Source organism: Misgurnus anguillicaudatus, chromosome 21 (genome assembly GCF_027580225.2).
Source record: "Misgurnus anguillicaudatus chromosome 21, ASM2758022v2, whole genome shotgun sequence".
NCBI lineage: Eukaryota > Metazoa > Chordata > Actinopteri > Cypriniformes > Cobitidae > Misgurnus > Misgurnus anguillicaudatus.
This window is the reverse complement of record NC_073357.2, coordinates 11,939,059-11,952,500: the sequence shown is the minus strand read 5'-3', so window position 1 is coordinate 11,952,500 and position 13,442 is coordinate 11,939,059. Positions and strand designations below refer to the sequence as shown.

Below are 13,442 nucleotides of genomic sequence, written 5' to 3'. Positions count from 1 at the left end.
ACCACCCTGAGCACGCCCGCTCTCGTCTGATCTCGGAAGCCAAGCAGGGTCGGGCCTGGTTAGTACTTGGATGGGAGACCGCCTGGGAATACCAGGTGCTGTAAGCATTAAATTCTTTATTTAATTAATTATTTAATTATTTATTCATATAATTTTTTCCAGAAATGCATCCTTTCTGTAAGCGTTCGCCGATGGCATGGCGTTGCCACATTAGTCTTGAAGTGGCTCTCGAATCGAGTCAGCGCTCGCTTACGGCCACACCACCCTGAGCACGCCCGCTCTCGTCTGATCTCGGAAGCCAAGCAGGGTCGGGCCTGGTTAGTACTTGGATGGGAGACCGCCTGGGAATACCAGGTGCTGTAAGCATTTAATTAATTATTTATTTATTTATTCATATAATTTTTTTCCAGAAATGCATCCTTTCTGTAAGCGTTCGCCGATGGCATGGCGTTGCCACATTAGTCTTGAAGTGGCTCTCGAATCGAGTCAGCGCTCGCTTACGGCCACACCACCCTGAGCACGCCCGCTCTCGTCTGATCTCGGAAGCCAAGCAGGGTCGGGCCTGGTTAGTACTTGGATGGGAGACCGCCTGGGAATACCAGGTGCTGTAAGCATTTAATTCTTTATTTAATTAATTATTTAATTATTTATTCATATAGTTTTTTTCCAGAAATGCATCCTTTCTGTAAGCGTTCGCCGATGGCATGGCGTTGCCACATTAGTCTTGAAGTGGCTCTCGAATCGAGTCAGCGCTCGCTTACGGCCACACCACCCTGAGCACGCCCGCTCTCGTCTGATCTCGGAAGCCAAGCAGGGTCGGGCCTGGTTAGTACTTGGATGGGAGACCGCCTGGGAATACCAGGTGCTGTAAGCATTTTGAATTCTTTATTTAATTAATTATTTAATTATTTATTCATATAATTTTTTTCCAGAAATGCATCCTTTCTGTAAGCGTTCGCCGATGGCATGGCGTTGCCACATTAGTCTTGAAGTGGCTCTCGATTCGAGTCAGCGCTCGCTTACGGCCACACCACCCTGAGCACGCCCGCTCTCGTCTGATCTCGGAAGCCAAGCAGGGTCGGGCCTGGTTAGTACTTGGATGGGAGACCGCCTGGGAATACCAGGTGCTGTAAGCATTTAATTCTTTATTTAATTAATTATTTAATAATTTATTCATATAATTTTTTTCCAGAAATGCATCCTTTCTGTAAGCGTTCGCCGATGGCATGGCGTTGCCACATTAGTCTTGAAGTGGCTCTCGAATCGAGTCAGCGCTCGCTTACGGCCACACCACCCTGAGCACGCCCGCTCTCGTCTGATCTCGGAAGCCAAGCAGGGTCGGGCCTGGTTAGTACTTGGATGGGAGACCGCCTGGGAATACCAGGTGCTGTAAGCATTTAATTCTTTATTTAATTAATTATTTAATTATTTATTCATATAATTTTTTTCCAGAAATGCATCCTTTCTGTAAGCGTTCGCCGATGGCATGGCGTTGCCACATTAGTCTTGAAGTGGCTCTCGAATCGAGTCAGCGCTCGCTTACGGCCACACCACCCTGAGCACGCCCGCTCTCGTCTGATCTCGGAAGCCAAGCAGGGTCGGGCCTGGTTAGTACTTGGATGGGAGACCGCCTGGGAATACCAGGTGCTGTAAGCATTTAATTCTTTATTTAATTAATTATTTAATTATTTATTCATATAATTTTTTTCCAGAAATGCATCCTTTCTGTAAGCGTTCGCCGATGGCATGGCGTTGCCACATTAGTCTTGAAGTGGCTCTCGAATCGAGTCAGCGCTCGCTTACGGCCACACCACCCTGAGCACGCCCGCTCTCGTCTGATCTCGGAAGCCAAGCAGGGTCGGGCCTGGTTAGTACTTGGATGGGAGACCGCCTGGGAATACCAGGTGCTGTAAGCATTTAATTCTTTATTTAATTAATTATTTAATTATTTATTCATATAATTTTTTTCCAGAAATGCATCCTTTCTGTAAGCGTTCGCCGATGGCATGGCGTTGCCACATTAGTCTTGAAGTGGCTCTCGATTCGAGTCAGCGCTCGCTTACGGCCACACCACCCTGAGCACGCCCGCTCTCGTCTGATCTCGGAAGCCAAGCAGGGTCGGGCCTGGTTAGTACTTGGATGGGAGACCGCCTGGGAATACCAGGTGCTGTAAGCATTTAATTCTTTATTTAATTAATTATTTAATAATTTATTCATATAATTTTTTTCCAGAAATGCATCCTTTCTGTAAGCGTTCGCCGATGGCATGGCGTTGCCACATTAGTCTTGAAGTGGCTCTCGAATCGAGTCAGCGCTCGCTTACGGCCACACCACCCTGAGCACGCCCGCTCTCGTCTGATCTCGGAAGCCAAGCAGGGTCGGGCCTGGTTAGTACTTGGATGGGAGACCGCCTGGGAATACCAGGTGCTGTAAGCATTTAATTCTTTATTTAATTAATTATTTAATTATTTATTCATATAATTTTTTTCCAGAAATGCATCCTTTCTGTAAGCGTTCGCCGATGGCATGGCGTTGCCACATTAGTCTTGAAGTGGCTCTCGAATCGAGTCAGCGCTCGCTTACGGCCACACCACCCTGAGCACGCCCGCTCTCGTCTGATCTCGGAAGCCAAGCAGGGTCGGGCCTGGTTAGTACTTGGATGGGAGACCGCCTGGGAATACCAGGTGCTGTAAGCATTTAATTCTTTATTTAATTAATTATTTAATTATTTATTCATATAATTTTTTTCCAGAAATGCATCCTTTCTGTAAGCGTTCGCCGATGGCATGGCGTTGCCACATTAGTCTTGAAGTGGCTCTCGAATCGAGTCAGCGCTCGCTTACGGCCACACCACCCTGAGCACGCCCGCTCTCGTCTGATCTCGGAAGCCAAGCAGGGTCGGGCCTGGTTAGTACTTGGATGGGAGACCGCCTGGGAATACCAGGTGCTGTAAGCATTTAATTCTTTATTTAATTAATTATTTAATTATTTATTCATATAATTTTTTTCCAGAAATGCATCCTTTCTGTAAGCGTTCGCCGATGGCATGGCGTTGCCACATTAGTCTTGAAGTGGCTCTCGAATCGAGTCAGCACTCGCTTACGGCCACACCACCCTGAGCACGCCCGCTCTCGTCTGATCTCGGAAGCCAAGCAGGGTCGGGCCTGGTTAGTACTTGGATGGGAGACCGCCTGGGAATACCAGGTGCTGTAAGCATTAAATTCTTTATTTAATTAATTATTTAATTATTTATTCATATAATTTTTTCCAGAAATGCATCCTTTCTGTAAGCGTTCGCCGATGGCATGGCGTTGCCACATTAGTCTTGAAGTGGCTCTCGAATCGAGTCAGCGCTCGCTTACGGCCACACCACCCTGAGCACGCCCGCTCTCGTCTGATCTCGGAAGCCAAGCAGGGTCGGGCCTGGTTAGTACTTGGATGGGAGACCGCCTGGGAATACCAGGTGCTGTAAGCATTTAATTAATTATTTATTTATTTATTCATATAATTTTTTTCCAGAAATGCATCCTTTCTGTAAGCGTTCGCCGATGGCATGGCGTTGCCACATTAGTCTTGAAGTGGCTCTCGAATCGAGTCAGCGCTCGCTTACGGCCACACCACCCTGAGCACGCCCGCTCTCGTCTGATCTCGGAAGCCAAGCAGGGTCGGGCCTGGTTAGTACTTGGATGGGAGACCGCCTGGGAATACCAGGTGCTGTAAGCATTTAATTCTTTATTTAATTAATTATTTAATTATTTATTCATATAGTTTTTTTCCAGAAATGCATCCTTTCTGTAAGCGTTCGCCGATGGCATGGCGTTGCCACATTAGTCTTGAAGTGGCTCTCGAATCGAGTCAGCGCTCGCTTACGGCCACACCACCCTGAGCACGCCCGCTCTCGTCTGATCTCGGAAGCCAAGCAGGGTCGGGCCTGGTTAGTACTTGGATGGGAGACCGCCTGGGAATACCAGGTTCTGTAAGCATTTAATTCTTTATTTAATTAATTATTTAATTATTTATTCATATAATTTTTTTCCAGAAATGCATCCTTTCTGTAAGCGTTCGCCGATGGCATGGCGTTGCCACATTAGTCTTGAAGTGGCTCTCGATTCGAGTCAGCGCTCGCTTACGGCCACACCACCCTGAGCACGCCCGCTCTCGTCTGATCTCGGAAGCCAAGCAGGGTCGGGCCTGGTTAGTACTTGGATGGGAGACCGCCTGGGAATACCAGGTGCTGTAAGCATTTAATTCTTTATTTAATTAATTATTTAATTATTTATTCATATAATTTTTTCCAGAAATGCATCCTTTCTGTAAGCGTTCGCCGATGGCATGGCGTTGCCACATTAGTCTTGAAGTGGCTCTCGAATCGAGTCAGCGCTCGCTTACGGCCACACCACCCTGAGCACGCCCGCTCTCGTCTGATCTCGGAAGCCAAGCAGGGTCGGGCCTGGTTAGTACTTGGATGGGAGACCGCCTGGGAATACCAGGTGCTGTAAGCATTTAATTAATTATTTATTTATTTATTCATATAATTTTTTTCCAGAAATGCATCCTTTCTGTAAGCGTTCGCCGATGGCATGGCGTTGCCACATTAGTCTTGAAGTGGCTCTCGAATCGAGTCAGCGCTCGCTTACGGCCACACCACCCTGAGCACGCCCGCTCTCGTCTGATCTCGGAAGCCAAGCAGGGTCGGGCCTGGTTAGTACTTGGATGGGAGACCGCCTGGGAATACCAGGTGCTGTAAGCATTTAATTCTTTATTTAATTAATTATTTAATTATTTATTCATATAGTTTTTTTCCAGAAATGCATCCTTTCTGTAAGCGTTCGCCGATGGCATGGCGTTGCCACATTAGTCTTGAAGTGGCTCTCGAATCGAGTCAGCGCTCGCTTACGGCCACACCACCCTGAGCACGCCCGCTCTCGTCTGATCTCGGAAGCCAAGCAGGGTCGGGCCTGGTTAGTACTTGGATGGGAGACCGCCTGGGAATACCAGGTGCTGTAAGCATTTTGAATTCTTTATTTAATTAATTATTTAATTATTTATTCATATAATTTTTTTCCAGAAATGCATCCTTTCTGTAAGCGTTCGCCGATGGCATGGCGTTGCCACATTAGTCTTGAAGTGGCTCTCGATTCGAGTCAGCGCTCGCTTACGGCCACACCACCCTGAGCACGCCCGCTCTCGTCTGATCTCGGAAGCCAAGCAGGGTCGGGCCTGGTTAGTACTTGGATGGGAGACCGCCTGGGAATACCAGGTGCTGTAAGCATTTAATTCTTTATTTAATTAATTATTTAATAATTTATTCATATAATTTTTTTCCAGAAATGCATCCTTTCTGTAAGCGTTCGCCGATGGCATGGCGTTGCCACATTAGTCTTGAAGTGGCTCTCGAATCGAGTCAGCGCTCGCTTACGGCCACACCACCCTGAGCACGCCCGCTCTCGTCTGATCTCGGAAGCCAAGCAGGGTCGGGCCTGGTTAGTACTTGGATGGGAGACCGCCTGGGAATACCAGGTGCTGTAAGCATTTAATTCTTTATTTAATTAATTATTTAATTATTTATTCATATAATTTTTTTCCAGAAATGCATCCTTTCTGTAAGCGTTCGCCGATGGCATGGCGTTGCCACATTAGTCTTGAAGTGGCTCTCGAATCGAGTCAGCGCTCGCTTACGGCCACACCACCCTGAGGGCGCTATTGAGCAATCAGGAAGTGAGTTGGCTGCAGTAGAGAGAGGAAGGCTCTCTCATTGTTTATGTTTGTTAGTGTTTGTAGTTTTTTATTTGTATATCGATTGAGTTTTGTTTGTTAGTGATTTTTTTTGTTTAAACCACCTAACAGCAGCTTTTGGCTGGCTGGAGGGTGGTTAAATCGTGATTTTTCGTGGTTTTGTTTGTTTGTTTTTGTTTTTCGTGTTTGTTTTTCATTTGAAATGGACGGACCTACGGCTAATGACCTGGAAATGGCGGCGGAGAAACGGAACGGCAATGACACTGGACCTGAACATCGACCACGAGCTGGAAACCAAAAGGATACAGGTGTTAGGAATTTTGAGCAAAGGAAATACATGAAGGAAGCAACAGTGATTGTAAATGTGGACAATGCTAATGGAGTAAAGGCGGAGGATATAATTAAAGTGATAGCAGAGAAAATTGGAGAAGGAAACGTTCTGGCAGTAAGACCAAGACAAAATAAGGAATATGAACTGACCCTGGAGAAGGAGGAAATGTGTGATGAGTTAATGGATGGACTAATGATAAAAGGAACAAACTGTGAGGTGAGGAGATTACAAAACAGAGAATATGTCGTTTCCTTCATGCATTTGCCTGTTTACCTGGAGGATAACGAAATTTTAGAAAAATTGCAAGGTTGGGGCGTTTTGCCAATATCAAAAATTAAAAGAAGGCTGTATCCGGGCACTGGAATCGAGGACGGGACAAGGTTTGCGAGAGTGAGGTTTCCCAGGGAAGTGGTTTCACTCCCATACAGCACGAAGCTGGAAACAGCGGAAGGGCCGCAATATTTTAGGGTGATGCACAGCCATCAGGTGAAAACCTGTCGGCTGTGCATGAGCCCAGACCATCTAATGAAAGATTGCCCTGATTTTAAGTGCTACAAATGTGAGGAGAGGGGACATTTCGCAAGGGACTGTAACACTGTTAAGTGCCCGGACTGCCAAGACTATTTAAATAAATGTGAGTGTTGGATGGATGGAGGGGAAGGAGGATCACAAAAACAGGTGGACAGTCAAATGCATGAAGGGAACGATGGAGAAGAAAATGAAAATGAAGAACAACAACACACTGATGGAGCAAATGAAATGGAAAAGGGAATAACAATAGAGGAACAGACAACAGAGGATAAAGAAGTGGAAAACGAGAAGGACAATTCACAAGGAGATGATGGTACATGGACACCAATTGAAATTTCTGCAAGTTTTACAAGTCTTTTAGATACGATGGACAAAGAAGGACAAAATGAGATAGTAGAGAGCAGCGGGATTGACAATAAAGATATGGAAGAAGCAGCAGTATTGGAGAAAAGCAGAGACGGAAGAGCACAAGTATTGGAGAAAAGCAGAGACGGAAGAGCACAAACAAGAAGAAGAACATTAAAGGTAACACCAAATGTACAGTTTGCTAAGAAAAAAGTGATGAAAAAAGGACAAATGAAATGTGTAAATAGGTATGAAGTTTTAAAGGGACTGGAGGAGATGAAGTGAGACAATGGTTTTTAGGTATTTAATTTTTCTTTTAATGGTTTTAAGTTGTGTGACTTTTAATGCAAGAGGACTGCTGGACGTGAGAAAATTTGAAAAAGTAATTGAAAGATGTAAACACGAAGATATCATTGCACTACAAGAAACGAACTGGAAAGAGAATGTGATGAAGGATTTTCAAAGGAGATGGGCTGGAGGAATTTTATATAACAATGGTGATGGAAGATGTGGAAGAGGAGTTGCTTTTTTAATGAAAGAGGAGGTTTTTAAAAGAAGCAAAATTGTATATAAAGACAATATAGGAAAATGTATGATTGTAGAGACAAAATATGATGAAAAGGAAATGGTTATAGTAAATGTACATGCACCAACAGAAGAGAAGGAAAAAAAAAAAAAAAAAAAAAAAAAAAAAAAAAAAGCACGCCCGCTCTCGTCTGATCTCGGAAGCCAAGCAGGGTCGGGCCTGGTTAGTACTTGGATGGGAGACCGCCTGGGAATACCAGGTGCTGTAAGCATTTAATTCTTTATTTAATTAATTATTTAATTATTTATTCATATAATTTTTTTCCAGAAATGCATCCTTTCTGTAAGCGTTCGCCGATGGCATGGCGTTGCCACATTAGTCTTGAAGTGGCTCTCGAATCGAGTCAGCGCTCGCTTACGGCCACACCACCCTGAGCACGCCCGCTCTCGTCTGATCTCGGAAGCCAAGCAGGGTCGGGCCTGGTTAGTACTTGGATGGGAGACCGCCTGGGAATACCAGGTGCTGTAAGCATTTAATTCTTTATTTAATTAATTATTTAATTATTTATTCATATAATTTTTTTCCAGAAATCCATCCTTTCTGTAAGCGTTCGCCGATGGCATGGCGTTGCCACATTAGTCTTGAAGTGGCTCTCGATTCGAGTCAGCGCTCGCTTACGGCCACACCACCCTGAGCACGCCCGCTCTCGTCTGATCTCGGAAGCCAAGCAGGGTCGGGCCTGGTTAGTACTTGGATGGGAGACCGCCTGGGAATACCAGGTGCTGTAAGCATTTAATTCTTTATTTAATTAATTATTTAATAATTTATTCATATAATTTTTTTCCAGAAATGCATCCTTTCTGTAAGCGTTCGCCGATGGCATGGCGTTGCCACATTAGTCTTGAAGTGGCTCTCGAATCGAGTCAGCGCTCGCTTACGGCCACACCACCCTGAGCACGCCCGCTCTCGTCTGATCTCGGAAGCCAAGCAGGGTCGGGCCTGGTTAGTACTTGGATGGGAGACCGCCTGGGAATACCAGGTGCTGTAAGCATTTAATTCTTTATTTAATTAATTATTTAATTATTTATTCATATAATTTTTTTCCAGAAATGCATCCTTTCTGTAAGCGTTCGCCGATGGCATGGCGTTGCCACATTAGTCTTGAAGTGGCTCTCGAATCGAGTCAGCGCTCGCTTACGGCCACACCACCCTGAGCACGCCCGCTCTCGTCTGATCTCGGAAGCCAAGCAGGGTCGGGCCTGGTTAGTACTTGGATGGGAGACCGCCTGGGAATACCAGGTGCTGTAAGCATTAAATTCTTTATTTAATTAATTATTTAATTATTTATTCATATAATTTTTTTCCAGAAATGCATCCTTTCTGTAAGCGTTCGCCGATGGCATGGCGTTGCCACATTAGTCTTGAAGTGGCTCTCGAATCGAGTCAGCGCTCGCTTACGGCCACACCACCCTGAGCACGCCCGCTCTCGTCTGATCTCGGAAGCCAAGCAGGGTCGGGCCTGGTTAGTACTTGGATGGGAGACCGCCTGGGAATACCAGGTGCTGTAAGCATTTAATTCTTTATTTAATTAATTATTTAATTATTTATTCATATAATTTTTTTCCAGAAATGCATCCTTTCTGTAAGCGTTCGCCGATGGCATGGCGTTGCCACATTAGTCTTGAAGTGGCTCTCGAATCGAGTCAGCACTCGCTTACGGCCACACCACCCTGAGCACGCCCGCTCTCGTCTGATCTCGGAAGCCAAGCAGGGTCGGGCCTGGTTAGTACTTGGATGGGAGACCGCCTGGGAATACCAGGTGCTGTAAGCATTAAATTCTTTATTTAATTAATTATTTAATTATTTATTCATATAATTTTTTCCAGAAATGCATCCTTTCTGTAAGCGTTCGCCGATGGCATGGCGTTGCCACATTAGTCTTGAAGTGGCTCTCGAATCGAGTCAGCGCTCGCTTACGGCCACACCACCCTGAGCACGCCCGCTCTCGTCTGATCTCGGAAGCCAAGCAGGGTCGGGCCTGGTTAGTACTTGGATGGGAGACCGCCTGGGAATACCAGGTGCTGTAAGCATTTAATTAATTATTTATTTATTTATTCATATAATTTTTTTCCAGAAATGCATCCTTTCTGTAAGCGTTCGCCGATGGCATGGCGTTGCCACATTAGTCTTGAAGTGGCTCTCGAATCGAGTCAGCGCTCGCTTACGGCCACACCACCCTGAGCACGCCCGCTCTCGTCTGATCTCGGAAGCCAAGCAGGGTCGGGCCTGGTTAGTACTTGGATGGGAGACCGCCTGGGAATACCAGGTGCTGTAAGCATTTAATTCTTTATTTAATTAATTATTTAATTATTTATTCATATAGTTTTTTTCCAGAAATGCATCCTTTCTGTAAGCGTTCGCCGATGGCATGGCGTTGCCACATTAGTCTTGAAGTGGCTCTCGAATCGAGTCAGCGCTCGCTTACGGCCACACCACCCTGAGCACGCCCGCTCTCGTCTGATCTCGGAAGCCAAGCAGGGTCGGGCCTGGTTAGTACTTGGATGGGAGACCGCCTGGGAATACCAGGTTCTGTAAGCATTTAATTCTTTATTTAATTAATTATTTAATTATTTATTCATATAATTTTTTTCCAGAAATGCATCCTTTCTGTAAGCGTTCGCCGATGGCATGGCGTTGCCACATTAGTCTTGAAGTGGCTCTCGATTCGAGTCAGCTCTCGCTTACGGCCACACCACCCTGAGCACGCCCGCTCTCGTCTGATCTCGGAAGCCAAGCAGGGTCGGGCCTGGTTAGTACTTGGATGGGAGACCGCCTGGGAATACCAGGTGCTGTAAGCATTTAATTCTTTATTTAATTAATTATTTAATAATTTATTCATATAATTTTTTTCCAGAAATGCATCCTTTCTGTAAGCGTTCGCCGATGGCATGGCGTTGCCACATTAGTCTTGAAGTGGCTCTCGAATCGAGTCAGCGCTCGCTTACGGCCACACCACCCTGAGCACGCCCGCTCTCGTCTGATCTCGGAAGCCAAGCAGGGTCGGGCCTGGTTAGTACTTGGATGGGAGACCGCCTGGGAATACCAGGTGCTGTAAGCATTTAATTCTTTATTTAATTAATTATTTAATTATTTATTCATATAATTTTTTTCCAGAAATGCATCCTTTCTGTAAGCGTTCGCCGATGGCATGGCGTTGCCACATTAGTCTTGAAGTGGCTCTCGATTCGAGTCAGCGCTCGCTTACGGCCACACCACCCTGAGCACGCCCGCTCTCGTCTGATCTCGGAAGCCAAGCAGGGTCGGGCCTGGTTAGTACTTGGATGGGAGACCGCCTGGGAATACCAGGTGCTGTAAGCATTTAATTCTTTATTTAATTAATTATTTAATAATTTATTCATATAATTTTTTTCCAGAAATGCATCCTTTCTGTAAGCGTTCGCCGATGGCATGGCGTTGCCACATTAGTCTTGAAGTGGCTCTCGAATCGAGTCAGCGCTCGCTTACGGCCACACCACCCTGAGCACGCCCGCTCTCGTCTGATCTCGGAAGCCAAGCAGGGTCGGGCCTGGTTAGTACTTGGATGGGAGACCGCCTGGGAATACCAGGTGCTGTAAGCATTTAATTCTTTATTTAATTAATTATTTAATTATTTATTCATATAATTTTTTCCAGAAATGCATCCTTTCTGTAAGCGTTCGCCGATGGCATGGCGTTGCCACATTAGTCTTGAAGTGGCTCTCGAATCGAGTCAGCGCTCGCTTACGGCCACACCACCCTGAGCACGCCCGCTCTCTTCTGATCTCGGAAGCCAAGCAGGGTCGGGCCTGGTTAGTACTTGGATGGGAGACCGCCTGGGAATACCAGGTGCTGTAAGCATTTAATTCTTTATTTAATTAATTATTTAATTATTTATTCATATAATTTTTTATGAACGGCCACACCACCCTGAGCACGCCCGCTCTCGTCTGATCTCGGAAGCCAAGCAGGGTCGGGCCTGGTTAGTACTTGGATGGGAGACCGCCTGGGAATACCAGGTGCTGTAAGCATTTAATTAATTATTTAATTATTTATTCATATAATTTTTTTCCAGAAATGCATCCTTTCTGTAAGCGTTCGCCGATGGCATGGCGTTGCCACATTAGTCTTGAAGTGGCTCTCGAATCGAGTCAGCGCTCGCTTACGGCCACACCACCCTGAGCACGCCCGCTCTCGTCTGATCTCGGAAGCCAAGCAGGGTCGGGCCTGGTTAGTACTTGGATGGGAGACCGCCTGGGAATACCAGGTGCTGTAAGCATTTAATTCTTTATTTAATTAATTATTTAATTATTTATTCATATAATTTTTTTCCAGAAATGCATCCTTTCTGTAAGCGTTCGCCGATGGCATGGCGTTGCCACATTAGTCTTGAAGTGGCTCTCGAATCGAGTCAGCGCTCGCTTACGGCCACACCACCCTGAGCACGCCCGCTCTCGTCTGATCTCGGAAGCCAAGCAGGGTCGGGCCTGGTTAGTACTTGGATGGGAGACCGCCTGGGAATACCAGGTGCTGTAAGCATTTAATTCTTTATTTAATTAATTATTTAATTATTTATTCATATAATTTTTTTCCAGAAATGCATCCTTTCTGTAAGCGTTCGCCGATGGCATGGCATTGCCACATTAGTCTTGAAGTGGCTCTCGAATCGAGTCAGCGCCCGCTTACGGCCACACCACCCTGAGCACGCCCGCTCTCGTCTGATCTCGGAAGCCAAGCAGGGTCGGGCCTGGTTAGTACTTGGATGGGAGACCGCCTGGGAATACCAGGTGCTGTAAGCATTAAATTCTTTATTTAATTAATTATTTAATTATTTATTCATATAATTTTTTTCCAGAAATGCATCCTTTCTGTAAGCGTTCGCCGATGGCATGGCGTTGCCACATTAGTCTTGAAGTGGCTCTCGAATCGAGTCAGCGCTCGCTTACGGCCACACCACCCTGAGCACGCCCGCTCTCGTCTGATCTCGGAAGCCAAGCAGGGTCGGGCCTGGTTAGTACTTGGATGGGAGACCGCCTGGGAATACCAGGTGCTGTAAGCATTTAATTAATTATTTATTTATTTATTCATATAATTTTTTTCCAGAAATGCATCCTTTCTGTAAGCGTTCGCCGATGGCATGGCGTTGCCACATTAGTCTTGAAGTGGCTCTCGAATCGAGTCAGCGCTCGCTTATGGCCACACCACCCTGAGCACGCCCTCTCTCGTCTGATCTCGGAAGCCAAGCAGGGTCGGGCCTGGTTAGTACTTGGATGGGAGACCGCCTGGGAATACCAGGTGCTGTAAGCATTTAATTCTTTATTTAATTAATTATTTAATTATTTATTCATATAATTTTTTTCCAGAAATGCATCCTTTCTGTAAGCGTTCGCCGATGGCATGGCGTTGCCACATTAGTCTTGAAGTGGCTCTCGAATCGAGTCAGCGCTCGCTTACGGCCACACCACCCTGAGCACGCCCGCTCTCGTCTGATCTCGGAAGCCAAGCAGGGTCGGGCCTGGTTAGTACTTGGATGGGAGACCGCCTGGGAATACCAGGTGCTGTAAGCATTTAATTCTTTATTTAATTAATTATTTAATTATTTATTCATATAATTTTTTTCCAGAAATGCATCCTTTCTGTAAGCGTTCGCCGATGGCATGGCGTTGCCACATTAGTCTTGAAGTGGCTCTCGAATCGAGTCAGCACTCGCTTACGGCCACACCACCCTGAGCACGCCCGCTCTCGTCTGATCTCGGAAGCCAAGCAGGGTCGGGCCTGGTTAGTACTTGGATGGGAGACCGCCTGGGAATACCAGGTGCTGTAAGCATTAAATTCTTTATTTAATTAATTATTTAATTATTTATTCATATAATTTTTTCCAGAAATGCATCCTTTCTGTAAGCGTTCGCCGATGGCATGGCGTTGCCACATTAGTCT

General features: G+C 45.8%; 42 non-coding genes and 2 pseudogenes across 42 annotated transcripts in view; all 44 read left to right on the top strand.

Moving 5' to 3' along the window:
* LOC129414626 (5S ribosomal RNA) overlaps positions 1 to 107 on the top strand; it is a 119-nt gene extending 12 nt beyond the window's left edge. The window contains exon 1 of the ribosomal RNA XR_008634474.1: positions 1 to 107. This exon is cut by the window's left edge and continues 12 nt beyond it. This is a non-coding gene — a ribosomal RNA (5S ribosomal RNA).
* A 140-nt stretch (positions 108 to 247) lies between these two features.
* LOC129414622 (5S ribosomal RNA) lies at positions 248 to 366 on the top strand. Its single transcript, XR_008634468.1, has one exon. It is a non-coding gene; the product is annotated as a 5S ribosomal RNA (ribosomal RNA).
* Positions 367 to 495: 129 nt separating this feature from the next.
* Positions 496 to 614, top strand: LOC129414615 (5S ribosomal RNA). The gene has a single exon (XR_008634466.1). It is a non-coding gene; the product is annotated as a 5S ribosomal RNA (ribosomal RNA).
* Positions 615 to 755: 141 nt separating this feature from the next.
* On the top strand, positions 756 to 874 carry LOC141354845 (5S ribosomal RNA). The gene has a single exon (XR_012361276.1). It is a non-coding gene; the product is annotated as a 5S ribosomal RNA (ribosomal RNA).
* Positions 875 to 1,017: 143 nt separating this feature from the next.
* Positions 1,018 to 1,136, top strand: LOC141354844 (5S ribosomal RNA). Its single transcript, XR_012361275.1, has one exon. It is a non-coding gene; the product is annotated as a 5S ribosomal RNA (ribosomal RNA).
* Positions 1,137 to 1,277: 141 nt separating this feature from the next.
* LOC141354843 (5S ribosomal RNA) lies at positions 1,278 to 1,396 on the top strand. Its single transcript, XR_012361274.1, has one exon. It is a non-coding gene; the product is annotated as a 5S ribosomal RNA (ribosomal RNA).
* Positions 1,397 to 1,537: 141 nt separating this feature from the next.
* LOC141354841 (5S ribosomal RNA) lies at positions 1,538 to 1,656 on the top strand. The gene has a single exon (XR_012361272.1). It is a non-coding gene; the product is annotated as a 5S ribosomal RNA (ribosomal RNA).
* A 141-nt stretch (positions 1,657 to 1,797) lies between these two features.
* On the top strand, positions 1,798 to 1,916 carry LOC129414584 (5S ribosomal RNA). Its single transcript, XR_008634454.1, has one exon. It is a non-coding gene; the product is annotated as a 5S ribosomal RNA (ribosomal RNA).
* Positions 1,917 to 2,057: 141 nt separating this feature from the next.
* Positions 2,058 to 2,176, top strand: LOC141354840 (5S ribosomal RNA). Its single transcript, XR_012361271.1, has one exon. It is a non-coding gene; the product is annotated as a 5S ribosomal RNA (ribosomal RNA).
* Positions 2,177 to 2,317: 141 nt separating this feature from the next.
* LOC141354839 (5S ribosomal RNA) lies at positions 2,318 to 2,436 on the top strand. Its single transcript, XR_012361270.1, has one exon. It is a non-coding gene; the product is annotated as a 5S ribosomal RNA (ribosomal RNA).
* Positions 2,437 to 2,577: 141 nt separating this feature from the next.
* LOC141354838 (5S ribosomal RNA) lies at positions 2,578 to 2,696 on the top strand. The gene has a single exon (XR_012361269.1). It is a non-coding gene; the product is annotated as a 5S ribosomal RNA (ribosomal RNA).
* Positions 2,697 to 2,837: 141 nt separating this feature from the next.
* Positions 2,838 to 2,956, top strand: LOC141354837 (5S ribosomal RNA). The gene has a single exon (XR_012361268.1). It is a non-coding gene; the product is annotated as a 5S ribosomal RNA (ribosomal RNA).
* Positions 2,957 to 3,097: 141 nt separating this feature from the next.
* On the top strand, positions 3,098 to 3,216 carry LOC141354836 (5S ribosomal RNA). The gene has a single exon (XR_012361267.1). It is a non-coding gene; the product is annotated as a 5S ribosomal RNA (ribosomal RNA).
* Positions 3,217 to 3,356: 140 nt separating this feature from the next.
* Positions 3,357 to 3,475, top strand: LOC141354835 (5S ribosomal RNA). The gene has a single exon (XR_012361266.1). It is a non-coding gene; the product is annotated as a 5S ribosomal RNA (ribosomal RNA).
* A 129-nt stretch (positions 3,476 to 3,604) lies between these two features.
* On the top strand, positions 3,605 to 3,723 carry LOC141354834 (5S ribosomal RNA). Its single transcript, XR_012361265.1, has one exon. It is a non-coding gene; the product is annotated as a 5S ribosomal RNA (ribosomal RNA).
* A 141-nt stretch (positions 3,724 to 3,864) lies between these two features.
* Positions 3,865 to 3,983, top strand: LOC141358590 (5S ribosomal RNA). The gene has a single exon (XR_012365087.1). It is a non-coding gene; the product is annotated as a 5S ribosomal RNA (ribosomal RNA).
* Positions 3,984 to 4,124: 141 nt separating this feature from the next.
* LOC141354833 (5S ribosomal RNA) lies at positions 4,125 to 4,243 on the top strand. The gene has a single exon (XR_012361264.1). It is a non-coding gene; the product is annotated as a 5S ribosomal RNA (ribosomal RNA).
* Positions 4,244 to 4,383: 140 nt separating this feature from the next.
* Positions 4,384 to 4,502, top strand: LOC141354831 (5S ribosomal RNA). The gene has a single exon (XR_012361262.1). It is a non-coding gene; the product is annotated as a 5S ribosomal RNA (ribosomal RNA).
* A 129-nt stretch (positions 4,503 to 4,631) lies between these two features.
* On the top strand, positions 4,632 to 4,750 carry LOC141354830 (5S ribosomal RNA). Its single transcript, XR_012361261.1, has one exon. It is a non-coding gene; the product is annotated as a 5S ribosomal RNA (ribosomal RNA).
* Positions 4,751 to 4,891: 141 nt separating this feature from the next.
* LOC141354829 (5S ribosomal RNA) lies at positions 4,892 to 5,010 on the top strand. The gene has a single exon (XR_012361260.1). It is a non-coding gene; the product is annotated as a 5S ribosomal RNA (ribosomal RNA).
* A 143-nt stretch (positions 5,011 to 5,153) lies between these two features.
* LOC141354828 (5S ribosomal RNA) lies at positions 5,154 to 5,272 on the top strand. The gene has a single exon (XR_012361259.1). It is a non-coding gene; the product is annotated as a 5S ribosomal RNA (ribosomal RNA).
* Positions 5,273 to 5,413: 141 nt separating this feature from the next.
* On the top strand, positions 5,414 to 5,532 carry LOC141354827 (5S ribosomal RNA). The gene has a single exon (XR_012361258.1). It is a non-coding gene; the product is annotated as a 5S ribosomal RNA (ribosomal RNA).
* Positions 5,533 to 7,881: 2,349 nt separating this feature from the next.
* LOC141354826 (5S ribosomal RNA) lies at positions 7,882 to 8,000 on the top strand. The gene has a single exon (XR_012361257.1). It is a non-coding gene; the product is annotated as a 5S ribosomal RNA (ribosomal RNA).
* A 141-nt stretch (positions 8,001 to 8,141) lies between these two features.
* Positions 8,142 to 8,260, top strand: LOC141354825 (5S ribosomal RNA). Its single transcript, XR_012361256.1, has one exon. It is a non-coding gene; the product is annotated as a 5S ribosomal RNA (ribosomal RNA).
* Positions 8,261 to 8,401: 141 nt separating this feature from the next.
* LOC141354824 (5S ribosomal RNA) lies at positions 8,402 to 8,520 on the top strand. Its single transcript, XR_012361255.1, has one exon. It is a non-coding gene; the product is annotated as a 5S ribosomal RNA (ribosomal RNA).
* Positions 8,521 to 8,661: 141 nt separating this feature from the next.
* LOC141354823 (5S ribosomal RNA) lies at positions 8,662 to 8,780 on the top strand. The gene has a single exon (XR_012361254.1). It is a non-coding gene; the product is annotated as a 5S ribosomal RNA (ribosomal RNA).
* Positions 8,781 to 8,921: 141 nt separating this feature from the next.
* On the top strand, positions 8,922 to 9,040 carry LOC141354822 (5S ribosomal RNA). The gene has a single exon (XR_012361253.1). It is a non-coding gene; the product is annotated as a 5S ribosomal RNA (ribosomal RNA).
* Positions 9,041 to 9,181: 141 nt separating this feature from the next.
* Positions 9,182 to 9,300, top strand: LOC141354820 (5S ribosomal RNA). Its single transcript, XR_012361251.1, has one exon. It is a non-coding gene; the product is annotated as a 5S ribosomal RNA (ribosomal RNA).
* Positions 9,301 to 9,440: 140 nt separating this feature from the next.
* Positions 9,441 to 9,559, top strand: LOC141354819 (5S ribosomal RNA). Its single transcript, XR_012361250.1, has one exon. It is a non-coding gene; the product is annotated as a 5S ribosomal RNA (ribosomal RNA).
* A 129-nt stretch (positions 9,560 to 9,688) lies between these two features.
* On the top strand, positions 9,689 to 9,807 carry LOC141354818 (5S ribosomal RNA). The gene has a single exon (XR_012361249.1). It is a non-coding gene; the product is annotated as a 5S ribosomal RNA (ribosomal RNA).
* Positions 9,808 to 9,948: 141 nt separating this feature from the next.
* Positions 9,949 to 10,067, top strand: LOC141358589 (5S ribosomal RNA). The gene has a single exon (XR_012365086.1). It is a non-coding gene; the product is annotated as a 5S ribosomal RNA (ribosomal RNA).
* A 141-nt stretch (positions 10,068 to 10,208) lies between these two features.
* On the top strand, positions 10,209 to 10,327 carry LOC141354817 (5S ribosomal RNA). The gene has a single exon (XR_012361248.1). It is a non-coding gene; the product is annotated as a 5S ribosomal RNA (ribosomal RNA).
* Positions 10,328 to 10,468: 141 nt separating this feature from the next.
* LOC141354816 (5S ribosomal RNA) lies at positions 10,469 to 10,587 on the top strand. The gene has a single exon (XR_012361247.1). It is a non-coding gene; the product is annotated as a 5S ribosomal RNA (ribosomal RNA).
* A 141-nt stretch (positions 10,588 to 10,728) lies between these two features.
* Positions 10,729 to 10,847, top strand: LOC141354815 (5S ribosomal RNA). Its single transcript, XR_012361246.1, has one exon. It is a non-coding gene; the product is annotated as a 5S ribosomal RNA (ribosomal RNA).
* Positions 10,848 to 10,988: 141 nt separating this feature from the next.
* On the top strand, positions 10,989 to 11,107 carry LOC141354814 (5S ribosomal RNA). The gene has a single exon (XR_012361245.1). It is a non-coding gene; the product is annotated as a 5S ribosomal RNA (ribosomal RNA).
* Positions 11,108 to 11,247: 140 nt separating this feature from the next.
* On the top strand, positions 11,248 to 11,366 carry LOC141357327 (5S ribosomal RNA). The gene has a single exon (XR_012363814.1). It is a non-coding gene; the product is annotated as a 5S ribosomal RNA (ribosomal RNA).
* Positions 11,367 to 11,417: 51 nt separating this feature from the next.
* LOC141354137 (5S ribosomal RNA) lies at positions 11,418 to 11,536 on the top strand (annotated as a pseudogene).
* A 129-nt stretch (positions 11,537 to 11,665) lies between these two features.
* On the top strand, positions 11,666 to 11,784 carry LOC141354813 (5S ribosomal RNA). The gene has a single exon (XR_012361244.1). It is a non-coding gene; the product is annotated as a 5S ribosomal RNA (ribosomal RNA).
* Positions 11,785 to 11,925: 141 nt separating this feature from the next.
* Positions 11,926 to 12,044, top strand: LOC141354812 (5S ribosomal RNA). Its single transcript, XR_012361243.1, has one exon. It is a non-coding gene; the product is annotated as a 5S ribosomal RNA (ribosomal RNA).
* A 141-nt stretch (positions 12,045 to 12,185) lies between these two features.
* LOC141354811 (5S ribosomal RNA) lies at positions 12,186 to 12,304 on the top strand. The gene has a single exon (XR_012361242.1). It is a non-coding gene; the product is annotated as a 5S ribosomal RNA (ribosomal RNA).
* A 141-nt stretch (positions 12,305 to 12,445) lies between these two features.
* Positions 12,446 to 12,564, top strand: LOC141354810 (5S ribosomal RNA). The gene has a single exon (XR_012361241.1). It is a non-coding gene; the product is annotated as a 5S ribosomal RNA (ribosomal RNA).
* Positions 12,565 to 12,693: 129 nt separating this feature from the next.
* On the top strand, positions 12,694 to 12,812 carry LOC141353950 (5S ribosomal RNA; annotated as a pseudogene).
* Positions 12,813 to 12,953: 141 nt separating this feature from the next.
* On the top strand, positions 12,954 to 13,072 carry LOC141354809 (5S ribosomal RNA). The gene has a single exon (XR_012361240.1). It is a non-coding gene; the product is annotated as a 5S ribosomal RNA (ribosomal RNA).
* Positions 13,073 to 13,213: 141 nt separating this feature from the next.
* LOC141354808 (5S ribosomal RNA) lies at positions 13,214 to 13,332 on the top strand. The gene has a single exon (XR_012361239.1). It is a non-coding gene; the product is annotated as a 5S ribosomal RNA (ribosomal RNA).
* Positions 13,333 to 13,442: the final 110 nt, after the last annotated feature.